This window comes from Choloepus didactylus, chromosome 4 (genome assembly GCF_015220235.1).
Source record: "Choloepus didactylus isolate mChoDid1 chromosome 4, mChoDid1.pri, whole genome shotgun sequence".
Taxonomy (NCBI): domain Eukaryota; kingdom Metazoa; phylum Chordata; class Mammalia; order Pilosa; family Megalonychidae; genus Choloepus; species Choloepus didactylus.
In genome coordinates this window covers 98,437,208-98,463,775 of record NC_051310.1, presented here as the reverse complement: position 1 = coordinate 98,463,775, position 26,568 = coordinate 98,437,208, and the positions used below count along the sequence as shown (strand labels likewise).

Below are 26,568 nucleotides of genomic sequence, written 5' to 3'. Positions count from 1 at the left end.
CCCATAACAGTTTTTGAAATGACCTATGTAACTGCATATTACAACCTTAAGTTTCACAAGAGTACGCCTCAAGTTGAGGGCTCAATTTATTAAGTAGTGGGTTCCTAATTTCACTTAATATATAGTCTATCCCAAGATAAATGGTCAGTTACTTACATTATATTCACTTAGTTGTACAATCGTCATCACTCTCAACTTTAAACAGTTATCCTAACGTAATACATCCCAGAGTTCTTATCAGCTGCTAATTATTAATCCCCAGTATTACTGTAGTGTTGGTAAGATATTCCTATTAAACATAGTCTTTAATATGTAATGGGTAGTTTTTCCATATACCACTCTGTTGCTAACCTTCTGCACCAGTATCATACCTTATAAGTATATCATGCTAACACTTATTTAGGTTTGTGATGCTACTCTGTGGGTTACATGCCTTTAAACAACCATATACAAATATGTTCTCCTTCAATGCATCACTGATACTTATAATCCCATTAATGAACCATAGTTACACTTGACCATTCCCATACCATTAACTTCACCCATATTATCATATTTGTAAATATTAGATTATCATTCCCTCTTCACTAGCTTCTGTCTTTCTCTAAGTCCCCTATATTCTACATTGTAAGACACTTATTTTACGTTTTTCGCAGAGTTCACATTAGTGGTATCATACTGTATCTCTCCTTTTGTGTCTGGCTTATTTTACTCAGCATTATGTCTTCAAGTTTCATCCATGTTGTCATATGTTTCATGACCTCATTCCTTCTTATTGCTGTGTAGTATTCCATCATATGTATATACCACATTTTGTTTATCCTTTCATCTGTTGAAGGACATTTGCATTGTTTCCATCTATTGACCGCTGTGAACATTGGTGGGCAAACATCTGTTCATGTCACTGCTTTCAGATCTTCTGGGTATATACCAAGAAGTGAAATTGCTGGATCTTAGGGTAACTTGATAATCTAGTTTTCTGAGGAACTGCCAAACTCTTCCAGAGTGGCTGTACCATTATTCAGTCCCACCAGCAATGAAGAAGAGTTCCAATTTCTCCAAATCCTCTACAGCATTTGTAGTTTCCTGTTTGTTTAATGGCAGTCATTCTTGTGTTTTGATTTGCATTTCTCTAATAGCTAGTGAAGATGAACATTTTTTCATGTTTTTTTTTTAGACATTTGTATTTCCTCTTTGGAAAAATGTCTTCATATCTTTTGACCATTTTATAATTGGGCTGTTTGTACTATTGTTGTTGAATTGTAAAATTTCTTTATGTATGCTGGATATCAGTCTCTTATCAGATATATGGTTTCCAAATATTTTCTCCCATTGCACTGGCTGCCTCTTCACCTTTTTGACAAATTCCTTTGAGGTACAGAAGCTTTTGATTTTGAGGAGTTCCCATTTCTCTATTTTTTCTTTTGGCTTGTGCGTTGGGTGTAAGGTCTGAGAAGCTACCTGCTAATAACCCTTACATTATTTTCTAGGAGTTTTATGGTACTGTCTCTTATATTGAGGTCTCTTATCCACTTTGAGTTAATTTTTATATAGGGTGTGAGGTAGGGATCCTCTTTCATTCTTTTGGATATGGATATTCAGTTCTCCCAGCCCCATTTGTTGAAGAGACTGTTCTGTCCCAGTTTGGTGGATTTGGGGGCCTTAACAAAAATCAGTTGACTGTAGATCTGGAGGTCTATTTCCGAATTCTCAGTTTGATTCCATTGATCAATATGTCTATCTTTGTGTCAATACTATGCACAATAATATAAATCCTCCCTCATTTGAGTTAAGGGAAATACAGAAGAAACTACAGTTCAATATTTATGATTTGTAATGTCATATATTAGGGATTTGCTGAGAAACTCAGCTGTAGAGCGTACTGATCTGACATAATGAAGCCTGTGACATCTGTATTTGCTGACATATATATATATCTTTTATGTATCTACGCATTTATACATATATATATATCTCCTTGGCAATGTAAGTAATGGTTAATTTAAGAGCAAGGGATACCTGAAGACATGTTCCCTGTGTCGGAAATAAAGTGGTATCTGTAAGGGAATAAACGCTCTCTCGGTTCTGGAGGAGAAAAGAATTTATTTACGATCTTGCAAGATGGGGCGTCCAGCCAAACACGCGGAAGGCTGGCGTGCCAGAGGAAGAGAATGGTGATCTTTAAATCTCCTACTCCTAATTCGCAAGTCCCTCCCCTGTTTCCCCATTGACTAGGTACTACAGAGGTTACAGCCTATCCGAGAACACTAACTAATTCATCTTTTGAGATTTTAATTTGTACAGCCAATCCCAGAGAGCCAACTAGCTCATTATTGAGATTTTGAACTGATTAGCCAATCCCCCCCCAAATTTTTATTTTTTTACTGTGAGTTTCTGCCTCTGATACTACCTCATGTCTCTTTACATCAGGCAGATTCTCTCTTCTCTTTGTCTGGGGCTTGTTTAAACTGGTTTTGCCTCCATTTCCCTTATTCCATGCTGTCTCTATGTGAAAACGAAACTTATTCCTTTCTTACACCTGTCTTTCCAAATATATCATATATACATACACACACACACACACACACACACACACGCACACACACATACATAGATATATACATTTATGTCCATGTACACACACTCCATATTTCTTACGATTTTATGTTTAAAATTGGTTTAAATTTTATGTTTGAATTGGTCAGATTTCATTCATAGTGTGGATTATTCTGACCCTTTTATGACTAAACATCTAGCTGCAACATTCAGGGAATTGAACTTTGAACTGAGGTTAGAAGAAAAAAACTGGGAGCTAGTAGGTAGATTTGGCAGGGTAGATTTGACAACATGCTACCTGTGAAAACGGGAGAGGCAGGAAAAAGATAGTTTTGTCTATATTACAGTTAGGTATTTTACAAGTACCTATTAAAAACAAGTCAGTGTTCAGTGTTGTGTGGTTAAAAGATTAATCTGATAACAGAGCTTGTCTGAAAGAATGTCACAGCTAAGTAACAAAGTTCATGGCTTGGAATTAGCTAACAAACCAGTAAATATTGTGCCATAGATTGCTTGATACCTGATATAGGTTATATACAGATTAATGTAGGAGCCTAAAATTCATCCTATTCTTCCTAGGTCAAATTTGCTGAGCCCTGACTCTTATTTCTGGGTTTCTGCCCCTCCAATTCCTGCCTCCTCTTTTAGACAGTAAGCTAGGTGGTGTTCACGTCTCTCCATTCCTTTCCAATGTGTGTTTGTGAGATTTTTCTGGTAAAGAGACAACTGTTCTGGGCCTCTTGATAAGGAATGAAATGGAGTATTGGCATTAGATGCCATCAGGTGTACTATAGTCAAAGCTATTCTTTCCTCTTTACAGTAGGTGAAGTAGAACAGAAGTTAAGATATGGAGAAAATATAAACCAGTAAAAAGGAAGGGGAATTCAGAATTAATGTGGTGATGTGTGGCCATCAGGATTTTCTCCTTTCTTGCATGTTTTCTTTCACATTCATTCATATTCTCTCTCTTTCCTTTTTTTTTTTCCCTTCCTCTCCCTTTCTCACTCCCTTGTCTTCCTCCCTTTGGTTCATTATTGAGTGTTAGCCTCTCAGTGAGTAACTTTCCTTTTCCAGGTGCTCCATATTGAATGAACATCGTCTTTTTTACTGACATCACAGAATTTGTTTGGGGTGGGGGGCTTTGTTCTAGTTTGCTAATGCTGCAGAATGCAAAACACCAGAGATGGATAGGCTTTTATAAAACGGGGGTTTATTTCACTACACAGTTACAGTCTTAAGGCCACAAAGCGTCCAAGGTAACACATCAGCAGTCGGGTACCTTCACCGGCTTATGGCCAATGGCGTCCGGAAAACCTCTGCTAGCTAGGAAGACAGCCGGCATCCACTCAAGCTCTGGCCTCAAAATGGCTTTCTCCCGGGACGTTTCTCTCCAGCAAGCTTGCTCCTCCTCAAAACATCACTCACAGCTGCACTCAGTTCCCTCTCTTTGAGTCAGCTCATTTATATGGCTCCACCGATCAAGGCCCACCCCGAATGGGTGGGGCCATGCCTCCACGGGAACATCTCATCAGAATCATCACCCACAGCTGGGTGGGGCACACTCCAAGCAAATCTAACCAGCACCAAAACGTCTGTCCCACAAGACTACAAAGACAATGGCATTTGGGGGACACAATAGATTCAAACCGGCACAGGCTTGTTTTAACATTCTCCTATGTGTTATTGATCACTCATTATTTCTTGTTTTGGTTCTGCTTTGCTACCTGGCATAATCAGAAATTAACCTAATTTATGGAGTTTGTAGCAAGGAGGCACATCTGCTACTTAACTCCTAATTGAAGAACAGCAGTACTCTTTTGGAGAAATTTGTATACTGTATCTGGAATGTAGTTTTGGGAAGATTGCATTAGAGTAACAAGGGAGGGATCTGACTCAGATCCACCAAGTTGTACTTTGTCATCATTGGAATGACACAGGTCATTTGGCAATCATATATTTGATGTTTTAAACTAGAGTACTGTATTCTATAACTCACTGAATAATCACAGTTCAGTTTAGATTGCCATTGGGTTGGAGTTTGAGTGTGTGAAGGGAAAATAGGAAATCTGGTTTTTTTGGTTTGTTTTTGTTTTTGTTTTATGTATTATTGTTTAGTTTTAGGAATCCTTAGAACATTAGGTTCAGATATTTATTTTTTCCCTTGTTTTATTTTGAAATAATTTCAAATTTATAGAAAAACTGCAATACTAATACTGCACAAATAGTTCCCATATAGCTCTTAATCAGATTCACCTATTGTTAACATCTTGCCACATATACTTTATCTTTATCGTATTATTCTTTTTTCTGACCCACTTGCATATGATTGCATGCATTGTATCTCTTCTACATAATACTTCAGAACATATTTCCTAAGACTAAGAACATTTTCTTGTATAACTGTACTATAGCTATAAATTAAGGAAATTTAAAACTGATCTAATATGATTATCTAGTATATGGCCTATGTTCCTATTTTGCCAGTTGTTCCCATAAAGTTTTTAATAATTTGTACTCTAGTCCAGGATCCAGCCCCAGATCATTTGTTGTATTTAGTTGTCTTGTCTCTTTATTCTTCTTTAACCAAGAATAGTTTGTCAGCCTTTTTGTCTTTTATGACATTAACATTTTTGAAGAATGACAAATCATTTATTTTGTGGAACCTCCTTCAATTTGGGTTTGTCTGTTGTTCCTCATGAAATTTAGGAAATGTAGTTTGGGCGGGAATGCTACATTCATGTTGTGGGCTTTTCAGTACATCACATCAGGAGGCACATGTCTGACGATCCCATTTTCAGTGATACCGACCTTGATCTTTTGGTCAATGTGGTATCTGCCAGATTTCTCCACTTAAAAGTTATTCTTTTTCGTTTTGCAATAAGTAATATGTGTGGGGATACTTTGAGACTGTCAGTATATACTATTCCTTATCAAATTTTCATCTATTAGTTTTAACATTCTTCGGTAATTCTTGCCTGAATCAGTTATTACTGTCATGTTTGATGTTCCAATGTCTAATTTTCGAAGCTTTCTATGTGAGGCAGTTTGTTTCAGCTGTTGGATTCCTTAGCATTGGAAAGTGTTTTGTGTTAAACTAGAATTTATCTCCCGTGACAGCCACACATTGTTTCAAGTTCTCTACTCTTGTGCCATATGAGATAAGCCTGCTCTTTTTTTCTCTTTAACAGCCCTTCATATGTGTTCCTTTTTGTCTTCTCTAGGTTACTTACTCCCATTTCTGTCATTTCTTGTGAGAGATGACTTTCCTGAGTTTATAACCATCCAGTTGCTTTCTTGATAACACCCATTTATCAAACTCACACTTACTATATGGTACCCAAATCTGGATATTCTTCCAGATGTAATTGGATCAGTACAATAGATCAGTATTCCCTGTGGTCTAACTTCATTCCTAAGAGCACAAGGCTCTGGAGTCAAATAGATCTGGATATAAGTCCTAGCTCTACCACTTACTAGCTTTGTGATCCTTGGCAAGTTCCTCACATCCCTGAACCTCTCAGTTCCATACTGTACGTACCTTTTGGGGTGAAATGAGGTACATTTCAGGGTGGTGTCTTACACTGTAATCATTCATTAAATGTTACTTATTATTACCAGAGAGCTTGCTTCTGTTTTACAACTCAAGATTGGTGCAATTTATTTTTTAGCTGTTGTGTTCTAGTGCAGACTCATTTAAAAGTGTGGTGAAAATCATAAAGTTTTAATAACTTCTACTGAAGCACAGTTAGGTTTTTGGAGAAATATTTTAATTTGTGTGAAAGATAATCCTATCAAATTACAACTTTTATGAGATTTTGAACTGTTTCTTAAATCATTCCAGTTTAAGTAGATTTTTTTAATAAATATCTTGATTCAAATTGATGGATTTAAATTTGGGTAAGTTGGCATGACTTTTATGTGGCGTATTTATTTTTAAGTAACAATTATGAGAGTTCATTTGCTTTGGATGCACATTAATACTAGATGAAGTTAATTTTAAAATAGATTTCACAATGTAAAGTCTTACTGATTTGAGAAAATAAATTTACGCTCTTAATATAGTAATAAATTTAGTACAGAGAATATAATATAAAAATGATTTGTCTTCTGTTTACTTTTTTTCATTTTTTTCATTGAGATTGTTCACATACCATACAATTATCCAAAGATCCAAAGCATACAATCAGTTGCCCATGGTACCATCATACAGCTGTGCACCCATCACCAGAGTTATTTTTTTTTTTTTAAGAACATTTTCATTACTCCAGGAAAGAAATAAAGACACACAAAAAAGGGAAACTCAAATCCTCCCTAACCCCTAACCACACCCCCTCCATTATTGATTCATAGTCTTGGTATAGTACATTTGTTACTGTTGAGGAAAGAATGTTAAGATACTACTTACTGTAGCATATAGTTTGCAATAGGCATATTTTTTCCTATATGCCCCTCTCTTATTAACTTCCGGTTATAATTTCATACATTTGTTCTAGTTCATGAGAGAGATTTCTAATATTTGTACAGTTAATCATCGACATTGTCCACCACAAGATTTCACTATTTTATACTAACTTCATCTAGTATTAATGTGCATCCAGAGCAAATGCACTCTCATAATTGTTACTTAAAAATAAACACGCCACATAAAAGTGATGCCAACTTACCAAAATTTAAGTTTATTTGATTTAACCTCCAACTTCCCTTCTGGTGACACACGTGACTCTGAGCTTCCCCTTTCCACCATCTTCACACACTATTCAGCACTGTTAAGTTATTCTCACAATGTGCTGCCATCACTGTCCTTTTCCAAACATTTAAGTTCAACATTCTGCTCATAGTAAGCAACCACTCCCCATTCTTGAGCCTCTTTCTATATCCTGATAACTTACATTTCATGTATGAGTTTACATAATATAATTAGTTCATATCAGTGAGACCCTGCAATATTTGTCCTTTTGTGTTTGTCTTATTTCACTCAGTATAGTGCCCTCAAGTTTTCTTTATCAACCTATTTTTTTTAAGATGGTTTTGTTCACACACCATGCATTCCGTTCTAAGTAAGCAATCAGTGGTTCCCTGTATAGTCATGTATTTATGTATTCACCACCATTGCCACTATCTGTATAAGGACATCTCCATTTCTTCCACGAAGAAGGAGGAAGAGTCAAAGAAGGTAGATAGACTGGAGAAAAAGAAAAAAAGAAAGAGAAAAAAACAAAACACGACAGCTAGGAAGCAACAAAAGGAAAGATGGCATTAAACTGATGTAAAGAGTCAGACAACATCAGCAATCCCAAAAGTCCCATACCCTTCCCCTATGTCCCCCCATGCCATATGCATTTAGCTTTGGTATATTGCCTATGTTATATTAAGGGAAGCATAATACAATGTTTCTGTTAACTATAGTCTCTAGTTTGCATTGATTGTATTTTCCCCCCAATCCCACCCCATTTTTAACACCTTGAAATGTTGACATTCATTTGTTCTACCACATGTAAAAACATATTTGTACCTTGTATCACAATCGTTGAGCACCCTAGGTTTCACTGAGTTATACAGTCCCAGTCTTTATCTTTCCTCTTTCCTTCTGGTGTCCCACATGCTCTAACCTTTCTCTTTCAGCCATACTCACAGTGTACTTACATTGCTGTGCTACTCTCTCCCAAAATTGTTTTCCAAACCTCTCACTCCTGTCTTTTCCTTTCTGTCTATAACAGTGCTCCCTTTAGTGTTTCCTGAAGAGCAGGTATCTTGTTCACAAACTCTGTCATTGTCTGTCTGTCAGAGAATATTTTAAGCTCTCCCTCATATTTGAAGGACAATTTTGCCAGATATGGGATTCTTGGTCGGTGGTTTTTCTCTTTAAGTATCTTAAATATATCACCTCCATTGTTGCCTCCATTGTTTCTATTGAGAAATCCACACATAGTCTTATCAGGCTTCCTTTGTATATGATGGATCGCTTTTCTCTTGCTGCTTTCAGGATTCTCTGTTTCTCTTTGATGTTTGATAATCTGATTATTAAGTGTCGTGGCATAGGTCTATTCAGATCTTTTCTGTTTGGGGTACACTGCACTTCTTGGATCCGTAATTTTATGTGTTTCATAAAAGATGGGAATTTTTCATTGATTATTTCCTCCCCATTATTGCTTCTGCCCCCTTTCCCTTCTCTTCTCCTTCTGGGACACCCATGACACTTACATTCCTGCATTTTGTTTTGTCCTTAAGTTCCCGGAGACGTTCGTATTTTTCCATTCGGTTCTCTATCTTTTCTTTTGTATGTAAGCTTTCAGGTGCCTTGTTCAGCGGTTCCTGAGTATTTTCCTCTGCTTCTTGAGATCTGCTGTTGTATGTCTCCATTGTGCCCTTCATCTTGTCTGTTGTGCCTTTCATTTCCATAGATTCTGTCAGTTGTTTTTTTGAACTTCCGATTTCTACCTTATGTACGCCCAGTGTTTTCATTACATGCTTCATCTCTTTTGCCATGTCTTCCCTAAACTTTCTGGATTGATCCCGTACTAGTTTAAATTCCTGTATCTTAATTGAAGTGTAAGTTTGTACCTTTGACTGGGCCATAACTTCGCCCCTCCTAGTGTAGGTTGTAGTTTTTCTGTTGTCTAGGCATCTGGCCTCCTTGGTTACCCCAATCAGGTTTTCCTAGACCAGAACGGGCTCAGATCTTGGAAGGAGGCAATAGTTTAAGGTCTCCCTGAGGGTGTGTCTTAGAAGATTGGTACATCTTGTGAGGCCTCAAGTCACTGTGCTGCTCCGCCCAGCAGGTGGTGCCTGTCAGCCTGTAGCTCCAGACTGGTATAAGGAGGTGTGGCCCATGGCTGTTTTCCCTCAGGCTCTGGGGTCTGGTTTGAATGGAAGGTGGGTAGTAGAGCTTGGCACCACCTCTTTCCTCTTAGAGAAGATATACCCCCTGGGGAGAGGTCATTTGCATTTGAATAGTATCTTACTCGGCTGTCTCCACTCTTGTCTGCGTCTGAGCTCTGGGAATTGAAAATGGCTGAGGCTTTGTCCACTGAGCTGAAAAAGGAACTGAAAGACCCCCTTCAGAGTCAGTGTGTGCCCCCCCCCCTCAGTTTCACCCATAGACCAGAGACAGCACCCAGTCCTCTGGGCTCCCCTTCCCTCCCAGAGAGGTCCTCCAGCTCTCCAAGGTCAGTCATCACCAAAAGCCACTGTCTGCTTGTTGGGGATTTGTGGCTTGTATTGAGCAGTCCACACTTGCTAATTAAAACCCCAGTTGGAGCTCAGCTGAGCTATATTTGCAGTTCGGGCCGTGTGGGGAGGGGCCTCCTGGTTTGGATCCGCAGTTTTTACTTACAGATTTTATGCTGCAATCGCGGGCATTCCTCCCAATTCAGGTGGTGTATGATGAGTGGACGGTCATGTTTGTCCCCTTGCAGTTACTCCAGATTATTTACTATTTGTTCCAGGTTGTTTATTAGTTGTTCCAGGGGACTGACTAGCTTCCACTCCTCTCTATGCCACTGGCTTCTTCTGTCTTCATTAGTAGATTTTAAAGAAACCTTTGTGTTATTTTGAATGAACCCTAGAACATTAATTATATTTCGTAACATGTGCATTATTTCAGCATTAAATAACGCTTTTAAAATCAGTAAAATTGGAGTGATTGGATGCTGTTTCTCCTGTTGTTTATAAACCATGTTAGTATTGTTAATAGTAAACTTACTGTGTTAGTGAAATCTTAAGGCTTATCCTCCAATTTACATTAAAATTCAGGCCAATATGGACTTGGAAGGAAAAAATAGTTATCGTGATATTCTAGGATATTTTGACGGAATTGTGCATATTTGACTGAAGTTTACTTACAGTTGTAGGAAAAACAGGTGAGAAGGAAAATCATTGAAATATGAAATCTAACCCCAGGTATGGCTTTCTGGTGCTATTTTACATCAAGGTTTATATTTAATAATAGTGTTAGATAATTATTTTATAACTAATTGTATAAGGATGTGGGCAGTACCACCAATATTAGGAGTAATGTGTGTCTCAATTTTTTAAGTGATACTTTTATCTAGGAGTAAAACTTAAAAATACTTGGGAGATTTCTGGCAGCTAGAATGAATTAAAATCTTTTGTTTATTCTTTATTTTTATAATGAAAACTAACATTGTAACTGTCTTGTAATGTATATTTGATAATTAGAGAAATAGATTTTTATCTTGTTATTGTACTTAGTTATTATCTTGTTATTGAAATTAGTTCCTAATTTACAAACCTTTTGTAATTTTTTTTCTTTGAAATTTCAGTTTGAGTAAAAAAAAATGTTTCCTGTGGGAATGGAGTTTTATTTCTCAGACAGGCTTTCTAACGCTTGACTGACCTGTGCTCTATGGCACTAGAAATTCAAATCTGTGGGGAAAAGTGCTACAAACTTTCATAGGGAGTTTCAGAACATGCTCGTCCTGCTGTCATAACAGGTCAGAGAATTGCATTCCCCCAGTCAGGAGCTATAACAGGGAAATGTTCTTGGGCACTGAAGTTGCTCTCCTGTGTATCTGTTTGCAAGGATTGTTCTTTAGTTGATGGTTGTTTACTCTAAATAATTAAATTTCAGGAAAATACCTAGTTTTGTTTGTTTTGGATACAAATGATTCTAAATCCTTGCTCACCTAGCCTGTGGCCTGATGAAAAAAGACCTGTGTTAAAGTCACATTCGTTATATTATACATTGGGGTCAAATTCCAAGTGGAATATTTTTATTTCTTAATTTTACTTCAACACCCTTTTAAAATTCTTAAAATAGTGAAAGCACTCCTTAAAATTTTAGATGATTTAAAATGTGTGTAATAAATTTTAACTGTCTCAACTCTGTTTCATGTTAAATGTGTTACAGGAATGAATCTGAAGTCTGCTGCAGTAAAACACTGAAGGCTTTAAAATGTTTTCTTGCATAAAACTCAAACTTAAAGTAGCTGCTTAATGAGGATAGGGAAGGCAGGAAGCTAATGTCTGTCTCAAGATACAGGACAGCTGTTTGCTCGTCAACCTCAACTGTGTGAGTAGAGATGTAAGCCTGTAACCGTATGTAATTGGGCATAATAGCTTAATTTTTTTCTTTTTTTAATCTAAAGTGCTTAAAGATACACTTAAGTCAGTGTGTTGAGGCTCTTTTAGGTGTTATTTTTTTCTTGGGGGTAGGATACCAAGGGTGAAGTGGGTGTTAGGATTTTATTTATGAAATGTTTTTGAGCAGTATCACTCATTAATATCATTAGTGGCTATGTATCTTTTTTCAGAATTATTCCAGCCATTGGAATCTGCATTACTAATCTTAGTATCTGTGAAACAAATGATTATACTTTTTTATATTGCTGTTTATTTTGTAATTGATTTTAGCCTTTTTTTAAATTTATATTTTTACCCATAAGAATGTATTTCAAGAATATGGTGTTTGATAAAAATACAGGAAATGACTCCTGGAAATAAAAAATTTAAATAATAATAACTTTAAAAGTTAATATTTTAGAATCAGCTCTATTTCTTTAACTAGAGGGCACATATACTTCAAAATAAAGAGAATTCTTGGTCCCTATATGCAGTAGGAAATCTTTAAACTAGCTGATTTTGTTTTTTGAAATGCTTAGATGATATAAATCTCTACTGAAAAAAAAAAATTCTCCTTTTCTTTTTCTCTTAAAAAAGTTTCCACCTTAAGAATTATTTTTGGGAATTCTGTTCCCCCACTCCTGTACTTTCCCTTGTTCTTTTTTCTTAATTGAATGTTATTTTCTCCCCTTAGAGGAATGCATGGTTTGTACAGGTAGGGTGATTAAAGTATAAAACATTGTATTGAGCAAAATGATGAGCATGTAGTGAAGATGTGTAAAATCTTGTTAACTGTTTGCTGAGGCATGGAATAGAATGTTTTCTGCATGGTGTATTTGCAGTAAGATTAATTTACTTTGTCTTTCCAATTACAAATTCATTGCCTGAAGTTTCGGAAACCACAGTAAGTAAGACATTTAGAAAGTATATAAAGAATATACACTGAATATGAATATTCTTATAAAAGTAGTTGTGAAGTACATGGCAGAAATAAAGGAGATATATGTAGCTGCATTCAAAAGTAATGAAAAACTTAAAAGAAGAATGGTTTTAGTTTGCAAAATTCTGTATTGGTCAGTAGATAGCATGGTGTGAGTCTCTAGGAGCTATCTAGTTGTTAATGTTTCAAAAGCTCTAAAGAAGGAATTTTCTAATCTTGTTTAATGATGACAAGCTTCACTTTAATGAAATTTTAAGGTCTGTAATACAAGATTTAACTCTCCAGTTACAGTCATTTGGCATTTTACTTGTAAAGCCAAGTTTAATTTGGTGCTATTTTGCTTAAAGTGCTCCAACACCCCTTCTTCCCCTTTTTATTAGTATCCAAAAAACAGAAGAAATACAAGGCAGAGAAAGCCTTTGGAACATATTAATGAAACATTGATTTCTAAAATGAGACTAGGCAGAAAGGATACACAACAGGAAAGGGGGAAAAAAGCCTTTATAACTATAGAGGATTTGGCTGGGAGGTGGTGGATAGAGGGAATTGTATGGTAGTAAATTCATCCCCAGTTTCCTTTTCTCCTTTTATCTCTCTGAGATGATACTCTGTTTTCTATATTACTCTACTACTAAGAAGTAAGTTAACTTTACTGGGATAGAAGATACATGTTAAACGTATGTGAGCACCAAACATGAACTCTTAGCCTTTATTCTGTCCCTTTTGTCCTGCCCTACTATTTACCTTGCCACTATAACAAAGGCTTCTCATTGATACTGCACCTATTTCTAAGTTTTACCTTGATTTAGAAATGTATTTTAATTTCTTTTACTGTTGTATTATGCAGTATGCATTAAGATAGAGTGGGCTGTTGTAAGGCCGTGTAACATGGTGGTTAAGTACGCAGACTAGAGTCAGGCTGTCTGGGTTCAAATACTAGCTATCCCTCTTAATAGCCACAAGATATTGAGGAAATTATTTAAATCTTTCTGTGCCTCAGTTTTCTAATCTGTGAAACAGGTACAGTAATAGTTTGCTACTGTATAGGGTTTGTTGTGAGGAATTGAGTCATCAGTACCTGCAAACTATTACTATTATTAACCCTCCATTTAAGTGGGTGGGAGCATATTATAAATCCTCAGAAAAATTAAAAGATATTAAGGCTTTAGGATTGAGAATTTGGAAATCACAAGGTAAGGTGTTTTCAGTTACCTAACATGAGACATATCCCCAGTGCAGTAAAACAGAAATCTTTACTTTCTTGCCCTCCTGTTCACAATCTGATACCTGCGCCATTTTAAATACTCAATAGTCACACTGGCTAATGGCTCCTGTATTGGTCAGTTCTGCTCTAGATAGTTGGATTTGAATCTAGGTATTGCATTTACATTAAACATGACAATTATTGATGACACACTTCTATTTTATCTGTATTATGAAAGGTTGGCTCTGGCATCAGATTTAAAAAGGGGAAAAGAGGGAAAAACCTTTCTTCATGAATCTTGGTGAAAGTTAGGTATATGTTTTAGGTAAAGTAATTTTTAGGCAATTTACAAAATTCATTTCAATGTAGTTATTTTTTAAATAAAGGCATTTTTGAAAGTATTGAGTTCTGTCACTAGTGATTGCTTCTTGGATTAAAGTGTGCTTTATGGAAACAAAGACTAATTTTTACATTTAAATGCTAGTAGAGTGCTTTCTAATCTAGAAACACCTTTGAAGACTTAATGACTGGTTTATTAATTCAGTCTTTCAGGAAGGACTAGGCATCATTTACTGTTTTATTGTAAGAATAAGAGAATCTCATGTATTTGGAATGATCATTCTATAGGCTAAAAGTATCTGGATTTCAGCCCTGATAATTACTCTTACTGTGTGTTTGGAAATATTCTTGGTGTTAGGAGAATTACCAAGAAGTAGGAATGTGGTCTTATGTTCTGAAGGAACTCACTGTTTTACTGGGAACTATCCTAATCAGGGACCAGAACACATGGGAACAGAAATCCATTCTAACTGAAGAAAGAAAAGAGGGAGACTATTAAAAGGATTTATAGAAAATCTTGTGGAGTTAAATTACAAGTTTACAGTCTTAGTATTCTGCTATTCCCCCTCTTCTTACCTCCCTGATTGTATATTGATTTGTTCGGTCAGTTGTTCACCCAGGTCTGATTAGCCTATCTGGAGGAAGATACGTTAGCAAAAGCTAAAAACTGTAGGTAGTACAGATTGTGTTAGGAAAGAATGTAAGCAGGGAGACAATGATTGGCTAGCATATCTAACTCAGTTTTTTTTAACTGACTAAAAAGGGGTGTAGGTGCAGTGATAATGTTTCCTGCCTTATAGGGATATGGTGAGGACTAAATGAAATACTCTATATAAAGTAGAAGTACAAGACCTAATACATAATAATAGTAATATTAAAAGAGCTAACACTTTCAGTGACTACTTACTGATAATATCTAAATGTGTAGTTGTATGATCTCTGACATTTTAATTTAGAGGAAAAGGTTGGCGAACTTAGTGAGATGAATTGGTGACCTGTGGATACCTGTTAAGACCATTTCAATTCATTGGTGGGATAGCTGCGTAACTGGGCTGGTGGTCTAGTTACACTCTGAAGTGTTTATTATAGTATATCAACCCTACCCCAGATGGGCTAACTGTTGAGAATTGTAGGTATGCTCTTAATCAGGAACTTAGAATGGGTTTTCCAAATTTATTTTAGCCATTTGAATGTTTTGTTCAAATGAAATCTTTTGGAGAAATCTGATAGGTAAAAATACTAAAAAGGAACTCTTCTGCTTGATGCAGAGATTTGTGGCACAGCCTATCTTCCCAGTCTTTTCTCCATTCCTTCTGTCTGCTTCAGCAATCTTGATTAGAACAAAAGTTATGAGAAATAAACTTTATAAAGGATTGCCTGAATGATAAGTCCATGCACATCCTTTAAGATTTTATTTATTTATTTTTGGCTCCTTGTAGACTGGCTGTTAATTGAAGTATACCATGATACTGTTGTTTTATTTCGAATTTGGTACAAGAAAAAAAAAGCCTTAGAAACTTGCATTTTACCGTAGGCATATTGTTGACCCTATCACATTTTGTTCTTCTTAAGAACTGTAGGTGAAATACTCTCATCAGGGTCACGATTAACTGTACTTCTCTTGAGCAATTGATTTTGTGTTTCTTCGGAATATTGTGCCTCAGAACTAGTCAGATTTCCTTCATTGCATTAACTGCTAGGAAGAATAGAGTCATATGAGTGGCTTCTATATAGCACATATGGAGATGCTTATGGGTATGTGTCTTGAGTATTGACAATATTCCTGACTTATTTTTTCTACCCTTACCCCTTGGAATTGACCCTTTTTTGTTTACTTTTAATGTTGTCATGCTGCATGTATTTTTAAAGTTGCCTGAAATCCTTTTCAGATGTATACATTTTTGAAGGTAGGAAAATGTTTAACGAATAGCATTTCTTAAAGCCTCTTCCCATTCTAGGGTGGTGGGATTCTCCATTGAGTACAGGATTAAATTTAGACTCCGTAGCATGGATACATGATGTGGCTAGGATCATTTCCCACTAACCTATATTCCAGGTATATGGAGCTCTCTCCCTTGATAGACCACATACTTGCTTCTATCCTTCTTCCATAAGTGTTACTATTAAGTATAAGCACTTAGTGAATATTTGTTGGCATTTATCCAGAATAATTGATGTATCATTTTATAAACTATTGAGAAGAGGATGTTAGAAACCATTCCCTAACACTTTTAAATAGGAAAGTATTATCTTGCCAGTTAGAAGTGAGGCACATTTATAGAGATCTCCTAAAAAGCATTCACTGTCTATTGGCCTTTTATATACCTATTCTTTGTGAGCTGTGGGTAAATGAGGAGTTTTGGATTTATGACTGCAACTACTATTTAATATCTGACATTTTGCAATCTCCGTTTCATGATTAGCCACAGAAGTTTGACTTAAATAAGCTACCTGATTCTGAACTGCTGAATATTGCTGTTTGTGAGTTACAAAGGGATTTCGCAATCATTGTCTCATTCAATCCTCCCCCATATCCTGTGAATTAAAAAGAACAAGTGGTATCATTCCTGTCTTCTTCATATGAGAACCTGAGGCTTACCATTTATCCAAGCAGGAAATGGCAGAAGCAGAACCAATTTAAAGATTCAATCAGTCCACTGTTCTTTTTGCGATGCCATACTACAGGTCAGATTGGCCCTTGTATGTAACAGTTATTTTACAGTTATTTGTATATTGCATCTTTTCATGTTATGTTTGTTATCTCTCCCCCCCACAATAATACATTTTACTAAAAAATCAGTTTCTATAATATCTTGCTATCATTTGGGGAATCCATTTTTTTAAAAAAATACTTCCATAATTTTGTGTTTTTGGTACTTTTTTTTTTTTTTAGGTAATAGAAATGGTTATAATTATGGAGTTAGATGCAATACCTGTGCAAATACATGAAAATCAGACATTAATATTCTTGTCCTTTTACATACATCAGTCCTTAACAGAATTGTGCGGTTTAAACTTCTGTCTTTTATAGTACCTAGCAGAGTGATAGGTACCACAATAAGTGTATCAAGGCATCTTTGAACAAAAAGAGCTATGGCAAAAGAAGGTACAACTGATTTATGGAATTTTGCTTTTATTTTTTTTAATGCAGTTTTATTGAGATGTATTCACATACTATACAACCATCCAAAGTGTACAGTCAGTTGTTCACAGCATCATATAGTTGTGCATTCATCCCACAATCAATTTTTGAACATTTTCATTACTCCAAAAAATAAAAATAAGAATAAAAATAAGAACAAAAGTAAAAAAAGAACACCCAAAACATCCCATACCCCCCCATTATTCATTTACTGTTTGTCCCCGTTTTTCTACTTCTTTGCCCATGCAATGAATAAAGTGAGTGTGAGCTACAAAGTTTTCACAGTCACACATTTACACTATATAAGCTAATATAGTTACACAGTTGTCTTCAAGAATCGAGTCTACTGGATTGCAGTTCAATAGTTTCAGGTATTTCTTCTAGCTATTCAAATACACTAAAAACTAAAACGGATATCTATATAATGCATAAGAATAACCTCCAGAATGACCTCTTGACTTCATTTGAACTCTCTCAGCAAGTGAAACACCTTTTGTTTCATTCTCCTTCCCCCTTTTGGTCAAGAAGCCTTTCTCAATTCCATGATGCCAGGTTCAGGCTCATCCCCAGGAGTCATGTCCCACATATGATGGAGGGCAATGAGTCCACCTGCTAAGTTGGCATAGAGAGAGAGGCCACATCTGAGCAACAAAAGAGGTTCGGGGGGGTGACTCATAGGCACAATTATAAATAGGCTTAGCCTCTCCTTTGCAGTAACAAGCTTCATCAGGGCAAGCCCCAAGATTGAGGGCTTAGCCTTCTAAATTGGTAGTCACCAGTGCTTGTGAGAATATCAGGAATTACTTAGGTGGGGAAGTTTAATATTTCCACATTTTCCTCTAGTCCCTCAAAGGGGATTTGCAAATACTTTTTTTATTCTCTGCCCACATTACTCTGGGATTTATCACGGCTTCACAATACCTGTACAAATCAACACGATCTCACTCCCTATTCAAGTTTCCATGTAATTATAGTGTTTGAATAAACTGACCATACAAGTTAAATTATATAGTGTGCTACAGAAAATATAGATTTTGTACCAAGTAAACATCTCTTCCTTTGGTCTCACAAAGAAGTTGGAGTTTTAAAACACAGTATCATCTTTTACCCTTTAGTCTGATTTACCTAACCAAGTCTGCTTTGTTTCTAACTCTAATTGAAGTCTAATCTCTTTTTCAGCTTATTTAACAGTTGCTGTATGGGGTAATGCTGACATTCATAGCTGCAGAAATCTGGCCCTGAGTCTTAGGTGTTACACAGATACCTAAAATTCCAGGGACCAACCAGGTTATACACAAAGAGCTCAGCATCTCAGAATTTAGACCTAACTGTTAAAACTCAGGAATTGATGTGACTGCTCTAAGAGTTTACAATCTAGGAAACCTCTACCGTAAGCCTCCCCCGATAATCTGTGCTCTCAGATTCAATTCTAAGAGTTTGTTTTTATAGTTAGTCCATATTAGTGAGGCGTTATAAAGTTTGTCTTTTTATTTCTGGTTTATTTTACGCAACGTACTATCCTCGAGGTCCATTTGCCTAGCTGCATGCCTCACAACTTCATTCGTTCTTACAGCTGCTCAGTATTCCATTGAATGCATACACCATAGTTCACCATTCCCTTCATCAGTTGACATATTCTTAGGCCACCTCCATCCTTTGCAAATCATGAATACTGCCACCATGAACACTGGTGTTCAAATGTCCATTCTTGCCCCTACTCTCAGTTCTTCCAATATATACTCAGTAATGGGGTTGCAGGACCATATGGCAACCCCATATTTAACTGTCTTTTTAAATAATATTCTAGCTGAAACAGTTTTTATATCATTCATTTATTCATCCATCATATATTTGAGTCCTCCTGCATGCCTGGCATTGATCTAGAGCAGGGGTTGGCAATCTAGGGCCTACTGGCCAAATATTCCTGGCTGCCTCTTTTTATAAGTAAATGTTTTATTGAAGTGTGGTCACATCCATTTATTTACATATCATTTATGGCTGCTTTTGCACTACCAAGACAGGGTTGCGTAGCAGACACTTATGGCTCACAAAGCCTAAAATATTTACTATCTGGCCCTTTAGAGAAAACATTTGGCAACCCCTAATCTAGAGTCCTGGGAATACAACCCTGACAAAAAAAATAAATAAATGTTATGTTACAGGCTTTCTGACTCTTGTTTGTTCACTATTCATATTTCAGTTCATTTTGAAGGATGATGTTTATTATAAGTAGCTAGCAGTTGTTTTCCTCTGAATTTGTGTAGGTATCTGTCTTGTTGGTAGGCCTTTCCCCTGCAATGGGGACTGATTAGGAGCTCTGTACGCAGATTTTGTCCAAGGTAAACAGCAATTTGGAGTATCTGGATGGGAAACTAGAATGAGGAAGGCTTTATTCTGGGGTACCAGTATCCTACTGTGATACAGTGAAGTGTATTCAGAGTCATTATTTAATAAAATTAATTTTTTGTCATTTCCAGAATTTCCTTAAGCAAAACATGGCTTGTTTTTTTTTGTTTTTTTTACTGAGATTCATGGTAAGTCTCCAGCTGTTTCACCCTCATTGCTTTTATACTGTCAGTGCAGTTGTCAACACATTGATAAAGGCAAATAACAAGTTATTTTGAAAATCGTTTTGATCTCCTGAAAGCATCTCAGGGACCCCTAGGGGTCCACAGATCATGCTTTGGGAGCCGCTGACTTAGAGCATGAACTCTGGTCGAATTGCAGCTCCATCACTTACTATTGCGGCTCCATCACTTACTATCTGAAGGCTTTGAACAATTTACTTAACCTTTTCATACCTCAGTTTTCTCATCTGTGAAATGATGGTGATAGTACCTATTTCATAGGTTTGTTATAAGTATTAAAGAAGTTGATGTTTATAAAGTGCTTAGAACACTGCTTGGCACATAAAGCACTATATAAATATTGTTAAATAAAGTTGAATAGTAAAGCTGGTTACTTGTATAGAAAGTGTATCAAGTTTCAAGGGAAGAAAAGAGATTTAAATTTAGAGAATGACTATGTTAAGCTGAAGAAATTAGGGAGAGACATTCATTTACAAATACTGAAAACTAAAGTTGGAGACTTACTTTAAAGGGGAAGAGATTCCTTTGGGGGGAGGGGTGAATATGTGAAGCATAAAAGTCTGCATATAAGCTATAAGGTCAAGGAGGAGGGAATAAAAAGAAAGCTTATGTATATGGATCTTACATATAGCTATCTTAGTTTAAATGGTAAACTCTTTGAAAAGACAACAAATGCCCATGAATATAGAAGCCAGTGGGAAAATGTAAGTGTGTTTTTTCCCCTTTTCAAAAGAGAATATTGGATGATTTTGTGCAGAGGAAAACCATGTCTGATTCTTGAAGGTATGTGATATAGAATCTAGATCAGTCTCAGAACATAAAATTGACATCTTAATTTCCTCATAAAGTTACTGTGTTTGGTAGGCTATACTAGATAAATTGCTAATGAACCCCCTCTCTGAGTATACTGAATTGGGAAAAGATGCCCAAAAACTTGGGGCGTGAGGCCAGGGATCTTTGTTCAGTGCACATAGCCATATATAGTGGACCCTGCTGGTAGACCTACATCTCTCCTCAAACAGCAAATTCAGGTTCTTGCTCTGGGGTAAATACTTGGCTACTCATGGTAGCATGTTGGCAAGGTGACAGGGCAATTTCATTTATTCATTCAAGAAATATTGAATGCCTACCAGTGTGCCCAGCACTATTTTTAAGCATTAGTCAACAGAGGAGCCAAACTCCCTGCCTTTATGGAGGTAACATTTTAGTAGCGAGGAGACAGACAAAATACATGCAACTAAACAGTAAATTAAGATTAGTGTAAAAACATCGGAAAAAAAACAGGAAAGGATAATAAGGGATGCTGGGAGCAATTTTAAATAGGGTGGCAGGGAAAGGCCTCCATGAGAAAGTAACATTTGAACAAGACCTGAAGGAGGGTGAGGGAGCCTAGCCCCTCTGGAAGGTAGAGGAAACAGTAAGTACAAAGACCTTGAGGCAGGAACATAACTGGTGTGCCTGGCAGTGTGTATGATAGGGAGAGAAGTAGGAGAGGGTGTCACTTAACAGAGGTGAAGGGTGGGAGGAAAGATCATGAAGAGTCTTTAGGAAGATCTTGATAAGGAAGGAGTTTGACATTTGCTTTTTGTGAGTTGGGAAGCCATTTTGAGGATTTGGAGAAAGTGAGCAGCAGTGTAATTTGGCTTAGATTTTAACAGGACCACTGGCTGGTATCTTGAGAATAGACTAGAGGAGAATAAGAACAGAAGCAAGGAGACAAATTATTAAGCAGTAATCCCAGGGAGAAATGATGGTTCTTGGTAGGGTGGTAGGAAGCAGAAGGGTGGTAAGAAGTAGTCAGATTCATATATGTTTTAAATGTAGAGCTGACAGAAATTACTGATGATTTGGAGAAGAGTCATGAATGACTCCAATGTGTTGGCCTAGACAACAGGAAGGATCGAGTTAATGGGAAAAGGCTGCTGGTGGAGAAGGTTTTGTCAAGATTTTGGACATGTTAAGTTTGAGATGTTTGATAGACATTTAACTGGAACATTTTAAGTCCACAATTAGATATAGTAGTCTGGAGTTAAGGGGAGAGAAGTCCAGACTAGAGATAAGACGTTCATAGTCATTGACATAAAAGATGGTACCGCAAGCCATAAGACTGGATAAAATCATCTAGGACTGAATAGAGATGAAAAAGGGAAATCCTTGGACTGAGCCCAGTAGCATTCCAATGAGGTTCTGGATATGAGAAAGGAACAGGAGAAGAAGCAGCATTCAGAAAGGTGGGAAGAAAGCCAGGAGAGAATAGTCAGTGGAAACAAGTGATTAAAATGTTTTAAGGAAGGGCATAAAGAACTGTAGTGAATACTAATACAAGGTCAGATTAATTGAGGACTGAGAAATAACCTTTTAATAATCTGGAGATCATTGGTGAGCTTAAGGAGGCCAGTTTCAGTGGAGTGGTGAGAGTGAAAGCCTAGTGAAGTGGGTTCAGGAGAAAATGACAGGAAACCCTGTGATAGATGAGAAACATAATACAGTATGACCAAGTTGGGTTTGTTGCAGAAATATAAGGATGATTTAACTTTTGAAATAAATCAGTGTAATTCACCTCATGAATAGTGAAAAAGAGAAAATTTAACATCCCTTTATGATACCTTTATGAAAACTTTGTAAACTAGGAGTAGAAAGGAAATTCTTTAATCTGATAAAGAATATTTATGAGAGAAAACTACACTAAAACATAATACTTTATGATGAAGTATGGAAGACCCTCTGGACTCTCAGATCAGGAACAAGAAAAGGAAGCCCGCTGTCACCACTTCTGTTCATCATTTTTCTGGAGGCCCCTGCCAGTGCAGTAAGGCAAACAAAAGAAAGAAACGACTTAAATATTAGGAAGGAAGAACTAAGTGTCATTATTTACAGTCAACATAATTATGTACTGAGAAAAATCCAAGTCTGCAGACAAACTAATCAGAAGGTGAATTTATCAGGGCTCCTAGATAAAAGGTCCATGTAAAAAATCAGTTATTTTTCTTATACCAGCAACTGTATTATCAATTGATACATAGTATTTTACCTGAAAACCTAGTTGCTTAAAACAACGAACACTTTTATTTTTTTATTATTTGAATCAGTTTCTGTGGGTCAGGAACATAGAAGTAGCTTACCTGGATGGTTTCAGCTCAGGGTCTCTCATGAGGGTTGTAGTCCAGATGTTCAGTCAATGCTTTAGTCACCAAAAGGTTTGAGCAGGGCTGGAGGATCTGCTTCCAAGTTCTTTATATATCTTTGGCCAGAGCCCTCAGTTCCTCATCACATTGCTTCTCCTTATGACATGGTAGCCAGCTTCCCCCAGAGTGAGTAATCCAATGGAGAGAGAAAAAGCAATGCGGAAGCCACAATGTCTTTTACTGCCTAAACTTGGAAGTGACATACCATCACTTCCAAGGTATTCTGTTACAGTATGGGAAGGGACCATGCAAGGGTCTGAATGCTAGGAGGCTGGGATCTCTAGGGTCACTGGAGACTGGCTACTGTTCAGTAACAAACAAATATAGAATGAGATTTTAAAAAGATACCATTTACAATAGATTTTAAACAATTCAAATACCTGGGAATAAATCAAGCAAAAAAGATGCAAGACCTCTCCAATGAACAATACAAAACATTATTAGGAACTTTAAAAACATCTAAATAAATTGAGGGCATACTGTGTTTGTATATATGCAGATTTAACACAATCCAAATCAAAATCCTATCAGGTTTTTAAAATAGAAACTGATGGACTGAATCTAAAATTTGTATAGAAATTTAAAGAGCTGAGAATATCCAAGACAATCTTGAAAAATATTGATACCAGCTATTCAAACCTTTCAGTTAACTATAGTAATTTAAAACAGGATAGACAAAATTGCCCAATGGAACAGAACTGAGAGTCTAGTAAACGACTCATACATATATAGCCACTTGAATTATAGATGTGGGTTAAGACTGCAGTGCAGTGGGGAAAGGATGGTCTTTTCAGTAAATGATTTTCAGTTAGATACCTATATGGAGAAAAAACATGAATCTTAACCCCTCCCTTATTCCATATAAAAAAATCACCACCAGATATATTACAGATCTAATTTTGAAAGATAAAATAATAAAATTTAGAAGAAGAATATAGGAGAATGTCTTTATGACCTTGGAGTAGGCAAATATTTATTAAATAGCGTAGAAACAGCACTAACTATAAACGAAAATTGGCAAATGGAACAAGATTCAGATTAAGATGAATTTCGGTCTCAAACACTGTGTCCCCCAAGTGCTGTTATCTTTGATGTAATCTTGTGTGGGCAGGCATCAGTTGATTAGATTGTAATTCTTTGAGTGTTTCTTTGGAATGCACCCTACCCAGCTGTGGGTGATGACTCTGATTGGATAATTTCCATGGCATGTTGGCCTGCCCATTGGGTGGGCCTTGATCAGTGACAGATATCCCAAGTGCAACTAAGAGGGACATTTTTGAGGAACTGCAGCCTAGAGAGGAATGTCCTGGGAGAAAGCCGTTTTGAAACCAGAACTTTGGAGCAGATGCCAGCCATGTGCCTTCCCAGCTAACAGAGGTTTTCTGGACACCATTGGCCATCCTCCAGTGAAGGTACCTGATTGCTGGTGTGTTACCTTGGACACTTTATGGCCTTAAGACTGTAACTGTGTAACCAAATAAACTCCCTTTATAGAAGCCAGTCCATTTCTGGTGTTTTGCATTCCAGCAGCATTAGCAAACTAGAACAAACGCCAATAAGAATGAAAAGACAAGCCACAGAGTAGAACACATAAGTATAAGACAAACAATTCAAGAGAAAAAAGTGCACAAAAAGCTTAGAACAGGCATTTCATGAAAGAGGACACCAAGATGGCCAGTAACCATATGCAGATGTGCTAAGCTACATTAGTTTTCACAGAAATGAAAATTTTAAGACTACAATGAGATGTCACTATACAACCATAAGAATAGTTAAAATAGGAGGACAGATGTATTAGTTTTCCAGGACTGCTGTAGCAAATTACCACAAACTGGGTGACTTAAAACAACAGAAATGTATTAAATACTCTCAGTTCTGGAGGCCAGAAGTCTGAAATCAGGGTGTTGGCAGGGGCACAGAAGCCCTAGGGAAGAATATGTTCTTGCCTCTTTCATCTTCTGGTGGCTGCAGGCATTCCTTGGCTTTTGGCCCCATTGCTCAGATCTTTGCCTCTGTCACATCACCTTTTCCATATGTCTGTTTCAGAACTCCCCCTGCCTCTCTCCTGTAAGGATTCATGTGCTTGCTGTTAGGGCCCACCTGTATAATCCAAAATAAGCCCCTCTTAAGATCCTTAATTTAATCACATCTTTTGCCATATAAGATAATATCCACTCTTTTGCCACATAGATAGTATTTACAGGTTTCAGGGACATGGACCTATCTTTGGGGCCGCCATTCAGCCCAGTGCTCAAAATACTAAGTATGGTGTGATGTGGAGTTACTAGAACACTCACACATTGCTAGGGGAGTGTGAATTTGTCTGTATCCACTTCTAGGTCTGTACCTAGCAGAAATGCTTATATATGTTAGTCAGAAGACAAGTATAGCAATGTGAATGAATGAACTACAATTAGACATAGCACTGTGGATGAATCTCACACACATACGGAGAGAAGCCAGATACAAGATGTATATATACTGTATGATTCCATTTATCAAAGTTCGAGAACAGGCAAAGCTAATCTAGGTTGTTAGAAGTCAGCATAGTACTTGTAGAGAGGGGATAGTGACTAGAAAAGGGCATGAGAGGGCTTTTGGGATACTGATGATGTTTCTTGATCTGAGTTTTAGTTACAAAATTGTGTTTAATTTGTGAAAATTCATCAAGCTTTACACTTAGGCCTTAGATACCTTTTTATATGCTAAAAAGAAAACCGGAGTAGGGGTTGTTGGTTTCTTCAGGATATTTCTTGATTGAACTAATGTAGTCTTCCATTTTTGATATGCATTGATTATTCTTTTAGGTTTGAGAGTTTTAGAAGAGTAACAGTACTTGATTCAGGGATTCTCACGGACTTTGGATTGCAAGTATCAGAAACCAAATAAAATCAAAGCAAAACCAGAATTATCTGGGAAGTGTAAGGGGTGGAGCTGACCTCAGCAAAGTGCATGCAGGCATTCAGCACTTCCCTTCCTTGGCTTTCTATTTCGTCCCCATTTTGCTTTGCTTACCTTGTTGTTTTATCAAGCAGGCTCTTTCTTGGCAAAGATGTTCACCAACAGCACCAGACTTAACGTTGTATTGTCTTTACAAGTGGTGATCCCAGAGAAAAGTGTGCCTCTTTCCCAATAGAGCCGGTAAAATTCAGGGGAGGACTGATCTACTCAGCCTGAGTCCCAGGCTTGCATCATGTGTCCATCCCTGAGGCAGGTCTGGCACTAGGGAGCAGAGGTCAGAAACCGAATGAAATTGTCTTCCCTCATGAAAGAGAGGTTCTGTTAATCTGAAAGGGCAAGGAGGGAAAACAGGCTAGGCAGACAGAAACTTATCACTTTCAGGAAGATAGAAATCCTTCAATTCAATTATTGAATAATTTCATAAATCATTAAGACACCACAAATGTATCTAGCCTTGGTGAGTAGAAAACAGTGTGGTAAATAAAGGTGAATTTGTACCAAGAGCATTATTGCCATTGCTTACATCATAGCTACAACTCCCCATGTAAACCACAAGTGGGAACTATAGATTT

At 36.9% G+C, this 26,568-nt stretch overlaps 1 protein-coding gene and 1 long non-coding RNA gene across 11 annotated transcripts in view; one reads left to right on the top strand and one right to left on the bottom strand.

Moving 5' to 3' along the window:
- ZFAND6 (zinc finger AN1-type containing 6) overlaps window positions 1-26,568 on the top strand; it is a 100,595-nt gene that overhangs the window by 45,070 nt on the left and 28,957 nt on the right. For 5 of the 10 annotated variants that reach the window (XM_037833243.1, XM_037833248.1, XM_037833246.1 and 2 more), the window contains one exon: window positions 11,426-11,587. The exons of 3 other annotated variants lie outside the window; for them this stretch is intronic. The gene's annotated coding sequence lies outside the window, so the exon portion shown is untranslated. Of the gene's footprint in view, window positions 1-9,945; window positions 10,456-11,425; window positions 11,600-26,568 lie in introns of those variants that run through there. 2 more of the 10 variants (XM_037833247.1, XM_037833251.1) reach the window with 2 other exon arrangements.
- LOC119531702 overlaps window positions 22,607-26,568 on the bottom strand; it is a 65,953-nt gene continuing 61,991 nt past the window's right edge. Inside the window, exons 2-4 of the long non-coding RNA XR_005216391.1 lie at window positions 26,051-26,322; window positions 22,973-23,150; window positions 22,607-22,648 (exon numbers count right to left, since the gene is read on the bottom strand). This is a non-coding gene — a long non-coding RNA (uncharacterized LOC119531702). The remainder of the gene's footprint in view (window positions 22,649-22,972; window positions 23,151-26,050; window positions 26,323-26,568) is intronic.